Source organism: Rattus norvegicus, chromosome 3 (assembly GCF_036323735.1).
Source record: "Rattus norvegicus strain BN/NHsdMcwi chromosome 3, GRCr8, whole genome shotgun sequence".
Taxonomy (NCBI): domain Eukaryota; kingdom Metazoa; phylum Chordata; class Mammalia; order Rodentia; family Muridae; genus Rattus; species Rattus norvegicus.
The window spans coordinates 159,313,498-159,333,719 of record NC_086021.1 but is presented as its reverse complement, the minus strand read 5'-3'; the positions used below and the strand labels follow the sequence as shown (position 1 = coordinate 159,333,719).

General features: G+C 40.7%; 1 protein-coding gene and 1 pseudogene across 3 annotated transcripts in view; one reads left to right on the top strand and one right to left on the bottom strand.

Annotated features, from left to right (window-relative positions):
- The window catches only part of 3300002I08Rikl1 (RIKEN cDNA 3300002I08 gene like 1), a 146,713-nt gene that overhangs the window by 111,085 nt on the left and 15,406 nt on the right, over positions 1-20,222 (bottom strand). The gene's annotated exons all lie outside the window — the stretch shown is intronic.
- Mcl1-ps1 (MCL1 apoptosis regulator, BCL2 family member, pseudogene 1) lies at positions 2,785-3,955 on the top strand (annotated as a pseudogene).

The following is a 20,222-nucleotide window of genomic DNA, read 5'->3' as shown; positions in this document are numbered from 1 at the left end:
ATTCACAGATGACCTGATACTATACCTTAGTGACCCCCAAAGTTCCACCAGAATACTTCTATGATAAAGTTACTTGGCAATGTGGCAAGTTATAGAATCAATATCTACGGGATATTAGCTTTTCTATACATCGCAGCAAACATAAAGAGAAAGAAATAGAAAGCACTCTCACTCTTCATAGACTCAAAGAAAATAAATTATATTGCAATAAATCAGACCAAGGAAGTGAAGGGAATCTATAATGGAAGATTTAAACCTTGGCAGAAAGAGAGGAAAAAACAGTTGAAAATGGACAGATAGCCTATGCTTCTGGATTGGCCCAGAGAATGGGAGAAAACCTTTGCCAATTTTCCACCTGACAGAGGGTTAATGTCCAGAATATATAGAGAACTAAGAAGAAAAAACCCATAAACATTCAAAAGTGAGGGTTACTCCTGCATGTAGGGAACAAGTAAGTCTTTGATTCTTCTGCCTCCCCTTAGGCTGTTTTACTTCTGTTGGGTTGCGTTGCTCAGACTAAATGTGGTAGTTTCGGTTTTATCTTATTATATTTTATTTTGTCATCTTTGGTTGCTGTCCCCTAGAAGCATTTTCTTTGATAATGAGAGACAGTAAGGATCTGCAGTGGAGGGGAGATAGAAAAGGAATGGGCAACAGAGAGAGGAAAAAGTATAATCGATGCATATGGTATAGGAAAAGAATCTATTTTCAATAAATGAAGAAAATTATAAATTGAGGATTGAATATAAACTTCTCAAAAGCCCAGTTTCTTGTTGATCTAGTCCCAAAAGACAGGAAATAGAAAAAAAAAACCTGAATGTCCCTCAACAGAAGAATGAATAATGAAACTGTAGTACATATGTACAGTTAGCTCTAAAGAAAAATAAAATAATGAACTTACTGTATTGGACTAGAAACGTCCACAGTGAGTGACATAACCCAGATACGTAAAGAAAAAGTCTTATGCTCTCGTACCACAAAATCTTACTTCCAAGTGTTCAGATGTGACTATATATCCTGGAGTAACCGCAGAATATAGGAGAGAGAGAGAGAGAGAGAGAGAGAGAGAGAGAGAGAGAGAGAGAGAGAGAGAGAGAGAATAGTTAGATAGTTAATTTATTTACATTTCAAATGTTGTCCCCTTTGCAAACTCCCCATCTCCTCCCCTTTGCCTCTAAGAGAGTGCTCCTCCCCCACCCACCTACACACTTACTCTCACCTCACCCTTCTAGCACTCCATACACTAGGGCAACAAGCCTCCACAGGACCAAGGATCTCCCCTCCCATTGAGGCCAGAAAAGGCAATTCTTTGCTACATATGTAGCTGAAGTCGTGGATCCATCCATGTTTGGTTGGTGGTTTAGTCCCTGAGAGCTCTGGGAGGTCCTGTTAGTTGATATTGTTGTTCTTCCTATGGGGTTGCAGTCCCTTCAGTTTATGTTTTTATTGGCAAACATTAATTATACAAAGGGCAAGTTTTCATTATGATAAATGAACATGGGCATTAATGCAATTTGACAATATTTAACTTTTCTAATTCTTACTGACCTATCCTCATCCCTGGAAGGTCCCTGTCATTTTTTAATACTTCACTATCAGTTTTACAATGTATTTTGGTGATGTAAAGGGTTATAATTTACCCTCAATGTACAAAAATTTTCTTTTTCCTTTTCTTTTTAGGAAGGAACTTTTTTAATTAAAAAAAAAACATTAAACCTGAAGAACACTAGGAATACATATAAGCCTGTCCCTTTTTATGAAGCTACAAATTTGTCACTACCCACCCTACTCATAAAATTGGTATTCTACTTATAAGGTGTTTTCTCTACAAGAACATTTAATATTGAATGGAGCAACACAAAATGATAGAGAGTAGTAACCCCAGTAACATCATGACAATTGATACCAAACTTGCTGTTCACTGATGAAAAGGAAAACATGTTATTTGTGTTACTCTATAAACAGAAAACCAGCATGTGTTTGCTATTATCATTTCCATAAGAATAAGCTCTTCTAAAGGGGCTTGCAATCACAAAAGAATAACAACCAGAGCTCCCAGGGACTAAACCACTACCCAAAGACTACACATGGATGGACCCATGGCTGCAGCTGCATATGTAGCAGAGGATGGCCTCGTTGGCATCAATGGAAGGAGAAGACCTTGGTCCTGCCAAGGTTGATCCCCCAGTGTAAGGAAATGTCTAGGGGAGGGGATTGGGAAGGTGAGGGGGATGGGGAGGGGAATACATTTAGAAGAAGGGGAGGAGGATGGGATAGGGGGTTTATGTCTGGGAAACCAGGAAAGGGAATAACATTTGAAATGTAAATAAAAAATATCCAATAAAAGAAAAAAGACAATGATCTCTTCTTGGCACTAAACTGTATATGGAAATTGTGACCCAACCCCAAATGCCCTGGTCCGGAACACTACCACCTTTTCCATGCACTCTCCTTGCTTTAGAGAAGGAGCTCTATTTTATTCTCACTACATCAGAACCTTAGGGAAGCTCCCAAAGCCTAAGCCTCAGGCTGTTAATGGCACTGGAGAGTGAGAAGGAGCTGTGCCATTCTCCATACATGAAGGCCTCATAAGAAGCCTTGCTTGATCAGGCCAGTCCTCAACACAACACTGTTTTTAGTCTCAAAGAGTTGTCACCAGGAGTGGTTTTCCCATGTGGCAAAACTAGGCTTTTCTTAAGAAGAAACCGTACTCCAGACTCCCAAGTGCCTCCAGTCTGGAGTTGCGGCCTTCCCTGCTCTCCCCTGACCTAAACCTGCCCAACCATGTTTGGCCTGTGGAGAAACACTGTAATCCCCTTGAACCTGTGCCGCTGTTGCACTACCTTCTGCGGCTCTCAGGCAGGGATGGCCAAGGAGGCCCAGGCCCAGTGCAAGTAGGGAGGGGAGGCCGCTCTGCTGTCTTGCTCCCGGTTGTTGCTTGACCTCTGCCCATGGGCGCGGAGAACCCCGACCTCACCGCGTCAGCAGGGAGGCGGCTGCCCAAGTCCCTTGGCCTCCTCACGGTGCCTCCAGAGCAGATGGCCTCCTTGGCCACCTCCATCATGTCTCCAGAGGAGGAGCTGGAAGGGTGTGAGCCCGAGGTGCTCAGCAAATGCCCAGTGGTCCTGCCCCTACTGGAGCACGTGAGCGAGGCAGCTAAGAGCTCCAGGGCAATGCACTCCAAGCCACCCCCCACCCCCCACCCCCCCACTCCCCGACCCCCCGCCGCCTGAGCAGGAAACTGAGGAACTGTACAGCCAGTCGCTGGAGATCATCTCCTGCTGCCTGCGGGAGCAGAGACAGGCTCCAAGGACCTGAAGCCTCTGGGAGAGGACCCCGCGGGGCGGGCTGGAGGGCACTGGAGACCCTGCAGCGCATGGGCAACAGCACCCAGCTCAACCAGGAGACAGCCTTCCAGGGCATGCTTCTGAAACTGGACATTAAACACGAAGACAATGTTAAATCTTTTTCTCGAGTGATGACTCATGTTTTCAAAGATGGCGTAACAAACTGGGGCAGGATTGTGACTCATTTCTTTTGGTGCCTTTGTGGCCAAACACTTAAAGAGCTGAAACCAAGAAAGCTGCATCCACCTTTAGCAGAAAGTATCACAAAAGTTCTTGTTCTTGTAAGGACGAAGCTTAACTGGCTTGTGAAACAAAGAGGATGGGATGGGTTTGTGGAGTTCTTCCACTTACAGGACCTAGAAGGCAGCATCAGAAATGTGTTGCTGGCTTTTGTGGGTGTTGCTGGAGTAGGGGCTGGTCTGGCATATCTAATAAGGTAGCTTGTGAGTGCAATAGGTGACTCTAAAGCCTCCAGCCACCAACTACATGCTTCTGTGAGAACAAATGTGTTTATGAAGGTGCACTTGAAGCTGCCCGGGATTTTAACAGGGCAGAAAGAAAGTGGCTACAGATTTGTGGCTAACGAGAATAAATACATGGGAAAAGTGCTCCCTCTGGAAGAGTCACTGTCTGAATGAAGTGAAGTTCACTCTCAGCAAACTTTGGGAGGCCATGGAGGACTTCTAGAATGAATGAAAGGGTGAACAGAAAGGTTTGATTTCCTTGTCTGGAGATGGAAGAGGGGCCAGTCACCAGGTTGGTCCTAGAGTTCAATAAGTATGCAGCATCCATTACTCTGCTCCTAGTGCTGAGAGAGAAGCCCTGACAATGGTGGTGACTTGTGTAAAATGGATGTTTAACCTACAAGTAACCAATCTCTGGCTAGAAGCCGCAGTGCTGTACAAGAGGGTGAAGGAGGAGGCGCTCTAAGCAGGCCCAGGTATGCTTAAGTTTATTAGTCTAGTGATGGCCAAAAGGTACTTGACTCAATAAGGTTCATTAGTTAGTTATGAAACTGGACCGCCTCAATTTTTAAGAAAACTTATGAAATGTATTTGTCTGTAAAAATTGTATATATTTTTACAGAAAGTCTATTTCTTTCAACATGAGAAGGAAGTCTTGGATTTAATTTTTCCATAGCCTTTTGAAATTTGCAACTTCTCTAGTTAGAAATGTATTTCTTACAGGTTTTTAAAACTTTGTCTTGATCACTTCTAGTGTATATGCAGAGCCAGTTGTGTGTGTGGAATGGTTATAGTAGAACAAATCCGAGTTATAAATATGCAGGGTTGATTATCCAATCTGTTTTTGTATTTAAGGATCACAGGTAGATATAAGACATTTAATCCCCTGTTGACTTACTAAATTGTAAAATTCTTTGGGAAAGCAGACTAATCTTAACCACGGTGCTCTTCTCAGGGTTTACTTGTTTAACACAAGTTTAAGCTTGGTATGAATAAAACAAATATGTATTTCTTTTCTACAAGGAGAAGAAGAAGAAGAAGAAGAAGAAGAAGAAGAAGAAGAAGAAGAAGAAGAAGAAGAAGAAGAAGAAGAAGAAGAAGAAGAAGAAGAAGAAGAAGAAGAAAAACGGACCTCGTGCCACACCAAACATTAATATTGGTGGTGACCATGTATTGCCCCCTTGAGCCACTTGTTAGAAGTCTGTTCTTTGATATCAAGATGGGCCTTATGGCTTATTATAAGCCAGAGTTGTCTCCTTTGTTATGGTCTGTAGACAAATATTAATCCTGGTAAAGAAACACATGTATACTAGCATTCTATTCTCTAACAGGCCTGATAAGCATACAGTGTATCTGTCCAGTGTTTTAGAGGCAATCGTCACTCGAGGCATTCTACTTGGTGTCACTCAATTTTGATAAATCCTTTCCATTATTAATTTTACTGTTCTACATCACAGCTTAATATTGGAGAGCTACCCAACATATGAGATGCCTTGTATTACAACCTCCACAAAATTAACTCCAAATAGATCTTACACCTTCATGTTAACAGCTAAACGCTAACTGCTAAGGCCAGAACTTACTGAGGATAGTAGAGAAACTAGGTCTCTCCGAGTTTGGCATCCTGCCAAGGATGTTTATACACAGAAGCCTTTTTCCAAATACTCTGTGCAGATGGAACCACCCTACTGAAGTTGTTCAGCGCCCATCTCCTGATTCAGGAAGAGAACAGAACCACAAGGAACCTCACAAGTCACTGCTTCTGTCTGGCTGCTGTTTACCACAGAGCCCCAGGGACAACCCACCACACCAGCTCCCTCCCATTTGTTGGAGATGGCCCTGCACTTACCATGTGCTGACTTCTAAGCTTGCCTGAGCTCTCTGCGTAGCACCCAGCAGCTGTACTCAGAACAGAACAAAAAGAAACACTTCTGACTGCTCAGCTTCAGAGAGGAACTTGCAGGAAACCATCCAGAAAAGCCGACCTTTTACTCTGATTGGCAGGTCCACTTGGATGTTCTGATTGGCTAGTGAGTCCTTAGTGACACAAGCACCACCCTTAGGGTTAAAGTGTGCTGAGGGGACTCAGTGGAGTAGTTCCAGGCCAAGGCTACTCCTCACAGACCAGTCCCTTTGGAGATTTGCAGAGCTTTGCATTTCACACAACTTTTATCTGTTTTCCCACCCAGGTCCAGGGAGGACCCATTACTCCAGCTTCCAGATGTTCAACCACCTGCTTCTCCCCTTTGTGGACAGTGCCTCTGTCCTCCCATGTTGCAGCTTTGGAACTTGCCTGAGCTCAAATCACAACACTCAGTAGGCACTTCCCCTTCTTCTACCTAGAATTAAGGCGCATAACTTGCACAGCCCATTTCTAAATTTGCAGTGAGGTTATCTGTGGTACCTCCACCTGAATTGGTGCCCGAAATCTTAACAATTAAGGAGGGATTTAGGAAACAAGATTTTTGTTTTGTGCCTTCTTCTGTGTTCAAGTAAACTGCTAATCCTTTTTGCCTGATAGTCATGAAATAACCCTCAGAGCAAAGGAGGAATCATATGACCAACAGGGTGGAGCATTCTTGTTAAGCAGCACATCTTCCTCAGTACCATAAACAAACAAAGAACAACAACAAAACCCACAGCTATATTAGTAAAGATTCTCTAGATAAAGAGAACTGATAGATTCAATATCTATCATTTTGCAAATGGATTTATTAGATTGGATTAAGAGCTGTGTTGTTCTACTAGACCACCTTTCCTGTCTACCAGTGAAAACTTGAAGAATCCAGTAGTGGTTTAGTCCATGTGGCTGCATGCTTCACCTGGTCTTCAGTATATATCAGAATTCCTAAGAAACAGGCTCTAATACCAGAAAAAAACAAACAAACAAACAAACAAACAAACAACCTTCTTAGGCAGAGGTAGGGCAAGCAGACAAAGAGAACGAGGTATCTATCATCTTTAGTGTCCTTAATATATGTAAGCTGTGGCTCAGATTAAAGATGGATCTTATTAACTCAAAAGATCCAGATTAAAGAACGGTTTTCCAAATTCAAAAGCTTTAAGAAAATCCCCCACAATAACCAACAATTTTGTTTTAGATAATTTCTGATAGAGTCACGTTGAGTACTATGAATTGCCAGTCCAACAATCTAGACAGGAGTGGTGAGAAAGATTTTTTCCCCCTGTGGCAGTTAAAGAAAGCATGGGAGCCATTTCCAAAGCAATGATTTTCTTTTAAAGAGGAAATATTAGACTTTACTTAGGGAATGTGGATACTTTCAGATATAGGTTTGCCTTTTCTTAGCATGCTAAGTTACATACTCTTCTGTACACTGTGATAATGGAAAAGAAGGGATGTTTAGGCGCATTCTTAGCTCAAAGTCATGCAGAAACAAATGCAAATCATGAAAATGATGGACAACAGTGCCTTTCTGGAGTTTCCATCTTGCAGTACAAGGTCTTAGCTAACATCAAGCAAATGACATTGTAAAGCCTATGGCTAAAGAGCCAATGCTACTAATCATGACCTGTGATCTAAGCAATGACTATACCAGTGCCACTATTCTCACATATAGAAAGGACAAAGAACACAACAGCTAAGGACCAACCTTGAATAGGTCTGGGTTCCTAAGAGAAGGGGTGTTTGAGAGCAGGGAAACAAACAAACAACCTGAAGTCAAATCATGGGTCCAAGCTGGTGGCTTATGTTCTGCTGAAATGGTTTTCCTGGTGCGATGTGAGATGGATTCCTAGCACCTCCTCTGGTGTGTGTGTGTGTGTGTGTGTGTGTGTGTGTGTGTGTGTGTGTGGTGTGTGTGTGTGTGTGTGTGTGTTTTTTGCTCCACTCTAAACAGTTTTTTCTTGTTATTCTACAAACTCTCTGGTTTAGACAGTTAGCTTTCTGCAGAAGAAAGCGCTCTGCTAGTGAAAATTCTGATAGTTCTATGGATAGTTCATGGGTTTTCTGACCAAAGTCAGAAAAACTATTATCTAGTGGCCAAGTCAAAAAGAAAAATTCTAAAAGTAATTCTTAGGTTATCAAAATTAGAAAGCAAAAATCAATACTAACAACAACAACAATAATAATAAATTTGAAAGAGCTGTGTTCGCTCTTCAGACAATCTTATCTGAATAGCTGCTAGAAAACATTTAAGAGAGCTGCTTCAGTTGTCTAATACTTTGGAATTCTGACCTCAAAACTCCCATTAGCAAAAAATTATGGGAGAGATTTGTTTGCTCTCCAGAGAGATCTAGATAGTTCACTCAACTCAGTACAGAATTCTATGAGACCTTCATAGAGGACGTCTTACCAATACTGTCCAAATTATTCCACAAAATTGAAACTGACGGAGCACTACCAAATTCCTTCTATGAAACTACAATTACTCTTATACCGAAACCACAGAAAGACCCAAAAAAGAAAGAGAACTTCAAACCAATTTCTTTTGTGAATATGGATGCAAAAATACTCAATAAAATTCTTGCAAACCAAATCCAAGAACACATTAAAACGATCATCCATCATGATCAAGTAGGCTTCATTCCAGGGATGCAGGGATGGTTTAATGAATGAAAATCCATCAGTGTAATCCACTATATAAACAAACTCAAAGATAAGAACCACATGATCATTTCATTAGATGCTGCAAAGCATTTGACAGAATTCAACACCCCTTCATGATAAAAGTCCTGGAAAGAATAGGTATTCAAGGCCCATATCTAAACATAGCAAAAGCCATATACAGCAAACCAGTAGCTAACATCAAACTCAATGGAGAGAAACTTAAAGCAATCCCACTAAAATCAGGGACTAGAAAAGACAGCCCACGCTCTCCCAACTTATTCAATATAGTACTCGAACTCCTAGCCAGAGCAATCAGAGAGCTAAAGGAGGTCAAAAGGATATAAATTGGAAGGGAATGAATCAAAATATCACTACTTGCAGATGATATGATAGTGTACTTAAGTGACCCCAAAAGTTCCACCAGAGAACTACTTAACTTGATAAACAACTTCAGCAAAGTGTCCAGGTATAAAATTAACACAAACAAATCAGTAGCCTTCCTCTACTCAAAGGATAAACAGGCTGAGTAAGAAATTAAGGAAATGACACTCTTTACAATAGTCCAAAATAATATAAAATATCTTGGTGTGACTTTAACCAAGCAAATGAAAGATCTGTATGACAAGAACTTCAAGTCTCTGAAGAAAGAAATTGAGGAAGATCACAGAAGATAGAAAGATCTCCCATGCTCATGAATTGGCAGGATTAATATAGTAAAGATGGTCATTTTGCCAAAAGCAATTTACAGATTCAATGCAATCCCCATCAAAATTCTTACTCAATTCTTTATGGAAATAGAAAAAGCAATTTGCAAATTCATTTGGACTATCAAAAAACCCAGGATAGCAGAAAACTATACTGAACAATAAAAGAACTTCTGGGGGCATCACCATCCCTGACTTTAAGCAGTATTACAGAGCAAAAGTCATATGGTATTGGTACAGAGACAGGTAGGTAGATCAGTGGAACAGAATTGAAGACCCAGAAATGAACCCACATATCTAGGGTCACTTGATCCTTGACAAAGGAGCTAAAATCATCCAATGGAATAAAGATAGAATTTTCAACAAATGGTTCTGGTTCAACTGAAGGTCAGCATGTAGAAGAATGCAAATCGATCCACTCTTATCACTATGTACAGAGCTTAAGTCCAAGTGGATCAAGGACCTCCACATCAAACCAGATACACTCAAACTAATAGAAGAAAAAGTGAGGAAGAGTCTCAAACATATGGGCACTGGGGAAAATTTCCTGAACAAAACACCAATGGCTCCTGCTCTAAGATCAAGAATCAACAAATGGGACCTCATAAAACTGCAAAGCTTCTGTAATGCAAAAGACACTGTCATTAGGACAAAACAGCAACCAACAGATTGGGAAAAGATCTTTACCAATCCTACATGTGAAGGAGAGATAATATCCAAAACATACAAAGAACACAAGAAGTTGGACTCCAGAGAACCAAATAACCCTATTAAAAATAGGGTACAGAGCTAAACAAAACATTTTAAGCTGAGGATTATCAAATGGCCAAAAAGCACCTAAAGAAATGTTCAACATCCTTCTTCATCAGGGAAATGCAAATCAAAACAACCCTGAGATTCTACCTCACTCCAGTCAGAATGGCTAAGATAAAAAACCCAGGTAACAGCAGATGCTGGTGAGGATGTGGAGAAAGAGGAACACTCTTCCATTGTTGGTGGGATTGCAAACTGGTATGACCACTCTGGAAATCAGTCTGAAGGTTCCTCAGAAAATTGGACATTGCACTCCCTGAGGACCCAGCTATAACACTCCTGGGCATATACCCAAAATATGCTCCAACATACAACAAAGACACATGCTCCACTATGTTCATAGCAGCCTTATTTATAATAGCCAGAAGCTGGAAAGAACCCAGATGCCCTTCAACAGAGGAATGAATTCAAAAAAATGTGGTACATTTACACAATGGAGTACTTGTCAGATAACAAAAACAATGACTTTATGAAATTCATAAGGAAATGGAATGAACTAGAAAGTATCATCCTGACCTGAGTGAGATTACTCAATCACAGGAAAACACACTTGCTATGCATTCATTGATAAGTGGATATTAGCCAAAAAGCTCAAATTACCCAAGATGCAATCTACAGACCACAGGAAGCTCAAGAAGAAGGATGACCAAAATGCAGATGCTCCCACTCCTTCTTAAAAGGGGAAAATATATGTCCATAGGAAGGGATATGGAAGCAAACTTTAGAAAAGCAACTTAAAGAATGGACATTCAGAGCCTGCCCCACATGTGGCCCAAATATATACAAAACTAGATAAGATTGATGAAGCAAAAAAAAAAAAAATGCATGCTGAAAGGGACCAGATATAGATCTCTCCTGAGAGACACATCCAGAGCATGTCCAATACAGAGGTCAATGCTAGCAGCAAACCACTGAACTGAGAACAGGACCCCCTGAGGGGAATTAGAGGAAGTATTGAAAGAGTTGAAGGAGCTTGCAAACCCATAAGTACAACAATGCCAACAACCAGAGCTTCTATGTACTAAACCACTACAGAAAGACTATACATGAACTGACTCAGGGCTCCAACTGCATATATAGCAGAGTATAGCCTTATTGGGGCACCAGTGGAAGGGGAAGCCCTTAGTCCTGCCATTGTTGAACCCCCAGTGCAGGGGAATATGGGGGTGTCAGTAAGGGGGGTGTATGGGGAAAATACCCATACGGGGGAAGGGGAGCGGAGGGGATGGGTGCTTATGGACGGGAAACCTGGAAGGGGAATAGCATTTGAAATGTAAGTAAAGAAATATATCTAATAAAAAAAATAAAAGAAAATTTAGATGGGAAAAGATAATATCAAATTTAAATAAGGAGAATATTAAAGATAAAAAAAAAGCACTGTTCATACTTTTTTCCTTCCCCAACACTCACATGGCAGCTCACCATGGTCTGTAAACACTCTTCCATAAGAAACATAAATCAAAATAGTTAGGTATACTCTAGCACTTGGGATTGACTTGTATAGTTTCATAAAGGATATGTTTTCTAAAAGTCCAAACATATAGATTCAAAATTTAGCGATATAAAAATAAACCTCTATTACCAAGGACCAAGAGGGATGTTCTAAAAGAAGGGATGTCTGGGAGCAGCAAAAACAAAGGAGTGGCAGTCAAATCTTAGATCCAACCTAGAGGCCTATGCCCTGCTAGAGACAGCTTTCCAGCCTGCTTTCTCTCTGTTCTGCTTCCTCTGGAGATCTCCAGACAGCTCTCTCTAAGTTCTGCTAAAGACCCTTCTCCAAGCAGTTCTCTCTTGTTATTCTATCTCTGGATCCTCACCTCCTGCCTATAAGCACAGGCTTTTCTATATATCAATTCAGTCCTTTTCACCTTTCCCTTTGACTATCTTAAGAATTAGCATCCTGTGACCCAGGCCCTTAATTCTTAGAAATCAGCAATTCTGATTTTCTTTTTCTTTTAACATTGCAAAAGCACTCGGAGATCTGCTTGCCTCCGTTAAGCACCGATGTTAAACTAGCTGGGTGGGACCTAGTCCTGAAATTAGCATTTCTACCATACCTGGGCCTAACCTTGCTCTGTCCCAGGCTGATCCTGAACTCAGGAATTCCTCTGCCTTTGGAAGCATAAAGTAAACCACTTAGCTGGGTGATACCTCCTGTGGTCACCACTTCCTAATCTGTTTATCTCCTATCTCCTTTTTTACCATCTTTCTTGGCTCACAGCCTTACCTTTGTTCCTTTATATTTGTGAAGCCCCTCATAATTCATATTCCATTCTTATTTTTTCAGAAATCGTGTTATTTTGAATCCCTGGTTTCATAGGATTTTTCCACAGCTTTAAGGGCTGTCCTAAAGGTCCCAGCATTTACCATTTTGCCAAGAGATTAACCACACCCTTACCTCCTGGACTTGTGTTGTCTCTGATTATCATCGAGTCATTAATATTAATAGGGAGGACATTCATTAAAGAGGAATGTAAAATATGTACTTTATTATACAAACAAGTCTTATGCCCATTGAAGCCACTGACATTGTTGGAGACCCACATCACATCTACTGCCCTGTACTAAGAGCAAGAACCATGTCATTCTGTCCTCACCTAGGCCATTCAGGACCTGGCACTCTGTCTTCTGACAGAATATGAAAATATTATTTGTTGAAAACTGTTTTCTGAGAGTAAATGGCAATATGTGACATAAGGAATGAAAGGTATATATTCCATTATGATAGGAGAGAATTGGGACAGTGTTGGAAATCTAGCTTGAAAAAAGGGAGGTGGCTCAATGGACTAGAACTGAACACCCAGAAAATAATGCACACATCTATGGTCACTTGATGTTTGACAAAGCCACTAAAACCATACAGTGGGAAAAATAAACAGCATTTTTCAACAAATGGTGCTAGTTCAACTGGAAATCAGCAAATCAAAGAATTCAAATTGATCCATTCTTATCATCCTGTACAAAGCTCAAGTCCAAGTCAACCAAGGACTTCCACATAAAAGCAGATACAATCAAACTAATAGAAGAGAAAGTGGGGAAAAGTCTTGAGCACAGTGGTGCAAGGGAAAATTTACTGAACAGAACACCAAGGGTTTATGCTAAAATAAAGAATAGACAAATGGGGCAGAAAGGAAGAAAATCACAGACATCTGTGAAGTCAGCAGAAACTATCACACCTTGGGAAAAACTTCAGGGGCAGAAAAATAAACATTACACAACAGAAACCTATGATATCTCAAGAAAATTATTGACCAAGCTCACAGTTGCATTCAAACTGATAATCAGAGTTCCATATTTTGGGAAGACTTGGGTTCTCAGAATCTGTAGAAACCTCTTCCTAAAGGTATTGTCCATAATCCATTACAAGCTTTCCTAAGCCTATTCCTGGTTTTAGGGAAGATATTTTGGGTTTGCTCTATGCCTCAGAACCTTAGGGAATACTGCTGAGGTCTCAAGCTGTAATTGGTCTTTCCAAGGATGTTCTTGGGAACATCCTTCTTTGTCTCCTCATACATGCATGCTTAAGGCAAAGCCCTTGCTTGGTCAGTCCAGCCCTCAACACAACTGTGTTTTTCCTTTTCAAATAGGTGTCATCCAGCATCCTGTTGCCTATGTGTAAGAAACATGCTTTTATCAAAAAGGAAAGTGGACCTTTATGCCACACCAGGCCTTAACATCAGTTGTGATCCTGTAATGCCTCCCTGAGCAGTGTTTTAGAGGCCTATACTTTAATATAGATATGGGCCTAGTAGTTGGTTCTAAGTCAGTGGTCTCCTTTGTCAGTTTTGGAGACAAATGTCTTGAAATCCTAATGAAGAAACATGGATCTTAGTGACCTAATCCCTAACATATCTGGTATACTCATTATTTTTGGGGTATTTTATTTTGTGTAATTTACTATTTCCTAAACATTGACAAATCCTTTATATCATCAACTGTATTCTTCTACAACACAGCTTAGTAGTGTACTGCTACCCAACACATGAGAAGCCATTTACAATCTTCATAAACTTAACCAGAATGAAACTTACACCAAACTGTTAAATTCAGAGTGCAGAACTTGTGGAAGATACTGGAGAAACTAAGCCTCTCTGACTTTGTCAGTCTGCATATCTAGGATGCACCAAAAGCATGGTGACCTTAACTACAAGGGTATTTGTACACACAGCTCCCTCTGTCCAATACTCTGAAGATGCAGTCCACTGAGGCGAGATATTCAAAAGCTGGCAGCTGGGTCCAGGGAGATGTATGTACTGCTTGGAACCCACAGGATACTGGTTCTCTCCTCGGGTTCCCATCCCTCCTCAGGGAGGACCAGCCTCCCAAGTTCTCTTGACTTACCATAGGATCCTTCCTACCTGGGGATGGCAGTACCTTGCTTACTAAGCCATGGCTTTCAAGCTCACCCATGATTCCCTCAGATCTCCTGCAGCTGCACTCAGAGCAACACACAATCCCATTAGCACGGGCTCAGCTAACAAAGCCAAGCCTGCATCCTGGCTCTCTGAAGAACCTTGCATCACTTCAGACTGGTCTGACTGGAGGTCATGATTGGCTAATAAGGCCAGAGTGACATGAGAACTGTCCTTAGAGTTAAGTTACAGCAGGGTGAATAAACAAACACTGCACAATGATTCCTGGTGTTGGCTCCCACTCTAGACTACAACATTTTCAAATTCTGCAGGGATATCCTTTTCTATAGCACATGCCTATGGCCTCCAGTGGCTAATCCTTCTGTCTTTTTGCACTCCATCCCAACTTCTTTATCTTCCTTCTGGACACAATGTCACTAGCTCACACAGCCCATTATGTAACATGGAGTGGATCAGTTTCCCTGACCCACATGAGAAGGGTGTCCAGAATATTGATGGTTAATAAGAGTTTAGGACACAAAGGGTGATGTTTGTTCAGAGTTTTCAAGCAGTGGTCAGGTAAATTTGAAGGTTCTGTGTACCTGGTAATCACAGGGACTTCACACAATCATGAGGCCATAGCCAGGCCCAGGTGACAAACATCATGATGGATCTTTCTCCTACCAAGAATGTGGATGATGGCACCATTGCTTTGTCAGGTTTCTTTCTAAATTCAGGTCAATTTCTTGAAAAATAAACATTTGTAAAAAATGTATGGTTCATGATAAGTTGAATATTTAAAGAAAAAATGAAACAAAAAAGAATGCCTTTATGAATACTAATGTTAGCCAGCAAATCCCACAGTAGATAAAAATGACAGAGGTTTATTAGTCAAGATTACTCACATGAAGAGGACTGTTAAAATGAATACATATATTTAGAAAGTGCATTATTAGAATGTTTCAAAGGCTGTGGTTCAGCCAATTCAAGAATGGCTGTCTACCTATGGAAAGCTGAAGAATTTAGTAGTTGCTCAATACCTTAGCCTGGATGTCTCAGCTCGTCTTCAATAGGTACCAGAATTCAAACTAACAGACAAACAAACAAAAATAAACAAATCCCCCTACTTTCTAATGTCCATAAAGTAATGAACTTTCTTGCCGGATCTAATGCAAGAGTGCAGAGAGTGAAATCTTCCTTCTTAAATATTCATTATATATGTAGGCAGTCGATAGAAGTGTTGGCCTGGATTAAAGATTAATCTTATGATCTCGATGGATCCAGATTAAAGAAGTGCCTACCCACTTCAAAAGCTTTATTTAGTAAAAATCCCTTGCAATTGTTTGGGGTATTTTAGTTGATTCCAGATGTAATCATTTTGACTACAAGAATAGCATTCACAAGAGCCAAGACAGAAGAGCTAAGACAGATTTCTTACCTATAGAAGGGAAGGCGAACATGGGAGTCGTCTCCAAAACAATATTTTTCTTCCAAAAGAAAGCATGGGGATTTTACTTAGAGTGTCTAAACAAGTTCATGTAGAGTTCTGTCTATCCCTATCCTTGGTCAATTAAGAAATCCACTTCTGGACACGGTCACATAGTAAGAGCATAGGCACTTTTGGCCATTATTTGGTTAAAGTTATGCAGAAACATATGTAAGTTATAAAAATGATGGACAGAAATGTTTCTAGAATGTTCATCTTGTAACAGAAGGTCATAGCTGAAAGTCAAGTAAATGACACTGAAAGTCGATTTCTTGAGATCCAATGCTACTTGCTAATCATGATGTGTGATCTAAAAGACAGATGTATTGTATCAGTGCCTCAATTAAACCTAATATGAAGGACAGAGGACACACATAGAGAAAAGCAGCAATGAAAAGTTACCTAACAGCACTGTGGACATTGCTAGTCTATCCTCAGAATAAAACTGCTTTTGCCTTTGAGCAGTCAGGCTCAGAAGATTGCCAAAGACTGCTTCAGTGAAAGATCATAAAGAGTTCATTTATCGAGACCTGGCTGCTGTCTGTCTCACGGCTAAGACATCTTTATAAAACTTCCCTTCCTTCCTTCCTTCCTTCCTTCCTTCCTTCCTTCCTTCCTTCCTTTCTTCCTTCCTTCCTTTCTTCCTTCTTTGCTTTTATCTTTCTTTCTTTTGCCCTTCTCTCTTTCCTTCTTTCCTTTTCTTTCTTCTTTCTTCTTTCTTCCTTCCTTTCTTCCCTTATTTTTTTAATTACTATGGTTGTTTGTCTGTATGTATTTCTACACCATGTAGAGTCCACAAAGAGGTAACAGATCCCCTAGACTAGAGATTGTTAGGAACCACAAATATTCTAGGACAGGACCCTGAGGATGTTAAACACCACTCAGTTCTATTGAATGCTGAACCTACTCTCTAACTCCTATTTTTATTTAGCATTTATGTTTTTTGAAATTCAAATATAGTATGGCCTTCCCTCTTCCTTTGGGGTTGCCAGAAGTGATTAAACCCTCCACCCCTTATGGAGGAGAGATCTGAGATAGTGAAATGGATAGTGGCTCAGACTCTGAGTCCTGGCACTAGCCAATGACCTATCTGTCCAAGAAATTAGACCAATTTACCAAAGCCAACCATTTGCACATCATCTTGTCCAAGGACCTTCTGGTCAAAGATGCTGCCAATCTGTCATTGAGCCAAATCCTGACCATCACCAACACTAGAATGATTCATTACTAGCCTCTCCTCTAAAATGTTCCCAGGATATCCTTTGAGGCACCAGCCTCCCTAAGACCAGCTCTCCTGCTGCCTGATACAGACCTTGATGGGTCTCTGCATAACTGCTTGGTTATATTGTCCCCCATCCATGGAATGAGACGAGATATTCAGGATACTCCCTTGATGGACAAAGAGGTTAACATGGTTCACCAATGACAACAGCTTCATTCAGGCCAGAGAGAGGTATACTGGGCCAGCAGTGGTTCCAAACACAGAGATCACAAGTGTGGGGTCACTCCTGGAAGGAATGTCAGCCCAGAAAGCTGAACTGGTAGCTTTAACCAATGCTTTAGAGCTGGGAAAAGACAAAATGCCTTTGCTACTGCTCATGTACATGGGCCTATTTATAGGGAGAGAGGCCTTCTGATGGCAGAAAGAAATACTATAAAACAAAATGCTTTCCCTACTTAGAGTCTTATTGGGGCCCAAAAAAGCTGGCCATCATCCACTGCTTGGGACACCAGAAAGGGAAGGACCTAGTTTTGGAGGACAACAATAGGGCAGATCAAGCAGCCAATCATGCTTGGACCTCTTATTCCCCTGACTGCCCTGGGTCTTGGGAATCCTATGCTCCATGACCACCCTGCTTATTCAAAAGATGAGATAATCCGGGCTAGGAATTTGCCATTCCACAACATTTTGACAGATGGTGGAGAACAGCAGATTACAAACTCATTGTGCCAGAAGAAATGGGACTGTGCATATTTAAGATCTACCACTCTTCCCATATTTGGACTGAGGAACACAGGATTTGAAAAGACATGCTACCATCAGGATTAGAGATGGCAACTCAAAGCTAGCTGGGATTGTCTATTACTGTAAAGCTTGCCAGTGAGGCAGGAGGCCTAGAGTCTACGAAGAGATAGAAGTCTCAGAGGTAAAACCAGAAATATTTAGATATAAATATTTACTGATGTTTCTAGATACCTTTTCAGGTTGGATTGAGGCTTTCCCCACCAAACATGAAACTATATCCTCAACAACAAAGAAGATCTTAAAGAACATACTGCCAAGGGATGGGATTTCTGAGATGATGGGGTCAGACAACAGACCACCTGTTGTATCCCAAATAAGTCAGAGACTGGCTAATATTCTGAGAATTGATTGAAAACTATATTGTGCATATAGATACCAGAGTTCCAGATAGGTAGAGAGAATGAACAAAACCTTGAGACCGTAACTAAATTGACCTAAGAGACTAGAAATGACTAACTTTATTTCCTTTAGCTTTCTGCCAGGTAGGAAACTCCCCTTACCAGATGGATCTCACTCCTTTTAAAATCATGGTCAAGATACCTTTCATAACCTCATTGTTATTAACATACGAGGAGAGGTCATCCCTGAGTTTGAGGATCACCAATTGCTAGACAATCTCAAAGATGTCCAGTAGGCTTATAAACATGTTTGGCCTAAACATTGTGTGCTCTATGAAACAGGTCCCCCTCCAGCCAGGGCTCATTGAGCCTCATTAAAAGATTCAGGTGTTACAAAGACCCAACAAAGAAAGAGAACTTCAGACCAATTTCCCTTATGAATATCGACGCAAAAATACTCAATAAAATTCTGGCAAACCGAATTCAAGAGCACATCAAAACAATCATCCACCATGATCAAGAAGGCTTCATCCCAGGCATGCAGGGATGGTTTAATATAAGGAAAACCATCAACGTGATCCATCATATAAACAAACTGAAAGAACAGAACCACATGATCATTTCATTAGATGCTGAGAAAGCATTTGACAAAATTCAACACCCCTTCATGATAAAAGTCCTGGAAAGAATAGGAATTCAAGGCCCATACCTAAACATAGTAAAAGCCATATACAGCAAACCAGTTGCTAACATTAAACTAAATGGAGAGAAACTTGAAGCAATCCCACTAAAATCAGGGACTAGACAAGGCTGCCCACTCTCTCCCTACTTATTCAATATAGTTCTTGAAGTTCTAGCCAGAGCAATCAGACAACAAAAGGAGATCAAGGGGATACAGATCGGAAAAGAAGAGGTCAAAATATCACTATTTGCAGACGACATGATAGTATATTTAAGTGATCCCAAAAGTTCCACCAGAGAACTACTAAAGCTGATAAACAACTTCAGTAAAGTGGCTGGGTATAAAATTAACTCAAATAAATCAGTTGCCTTCCTCTATACAAAAGAGAAACAAGCCGAGAAAGAAATTAGGGAAACGACACCCTTCATAATAGACCCAAATAATATAAAGTACCTCGGTGTGACTTTAACCAAGCAAGTAAAAGATCTGTACAATAAGAACTTCAAGAGACTGAGGAAAGAAATTGAAGAAGACCTCAGAAGATGGAAAGATCTCCCATGCTCATGGATTGGCAGGATTAATATAGTAAAAATGGCCATTTTACCAAAAGCAATCTACAGATTCAATGCAATCCCCATCAAAATACCAATCCAATTCTTCAAAGAGTTAGACAGAACAATTTGCAAATTCATCTGGAATAACAAAAAACCCAGGATAGCTAAAGCTATCCTCAACAATAAGAGGACTTCAGGGGGAATCACTATCCCTGAACTCAAGCAGTATTACAGAGCAATAGTGATAAAAACTGCATGGTATTGGTACAGAGACAGACAGATAGACCAATGGAATAGAATTGAAGACCCAGAAATGAACCCACACACCTATGGTCACTTGATTTTTGACAAAGGAGCCAAAACCATCCAATGGAAAAAAGATAGCATTTTCAGCAAATGGTGCTGGTTCAACTGGAGGGCAACATGTAGAAGAATGCAGATCGATCCATGCTTATCACCCTGTACAAAGCTTAAGTCCAAGTGGATCAAGGACCTCCACATCAAACCAGACACACTCAAACTAATAGAAGAAAAACTAGGGAAGCATCTGGAACACATGGGCACTGGAAAAAATTTCCTGAACAAAACACCAATGGCTTATGCTCTAAGATCAAGAATCGACAAATGGGATCTCATAAAACTGCAAAGCTTCTGTAAGGCAAAGGACACTGTGGTTAGGACAAAACGACAACCAACAGATTGGGAAAAGATCTTTACCAATCCTATAACAGATAGAGGCCTTATATCCAAAATATACAAAGAACTCAAGAAGTTAGACCGCAGGGAAACAAATAACCCTATTAAAAAATGGGGTTCAGAGCTGAACAAAGAATTCACAGCTGAGGAATGCCGAATGGCTGAGAAACACCTAAAGAAATGTTCAACATCT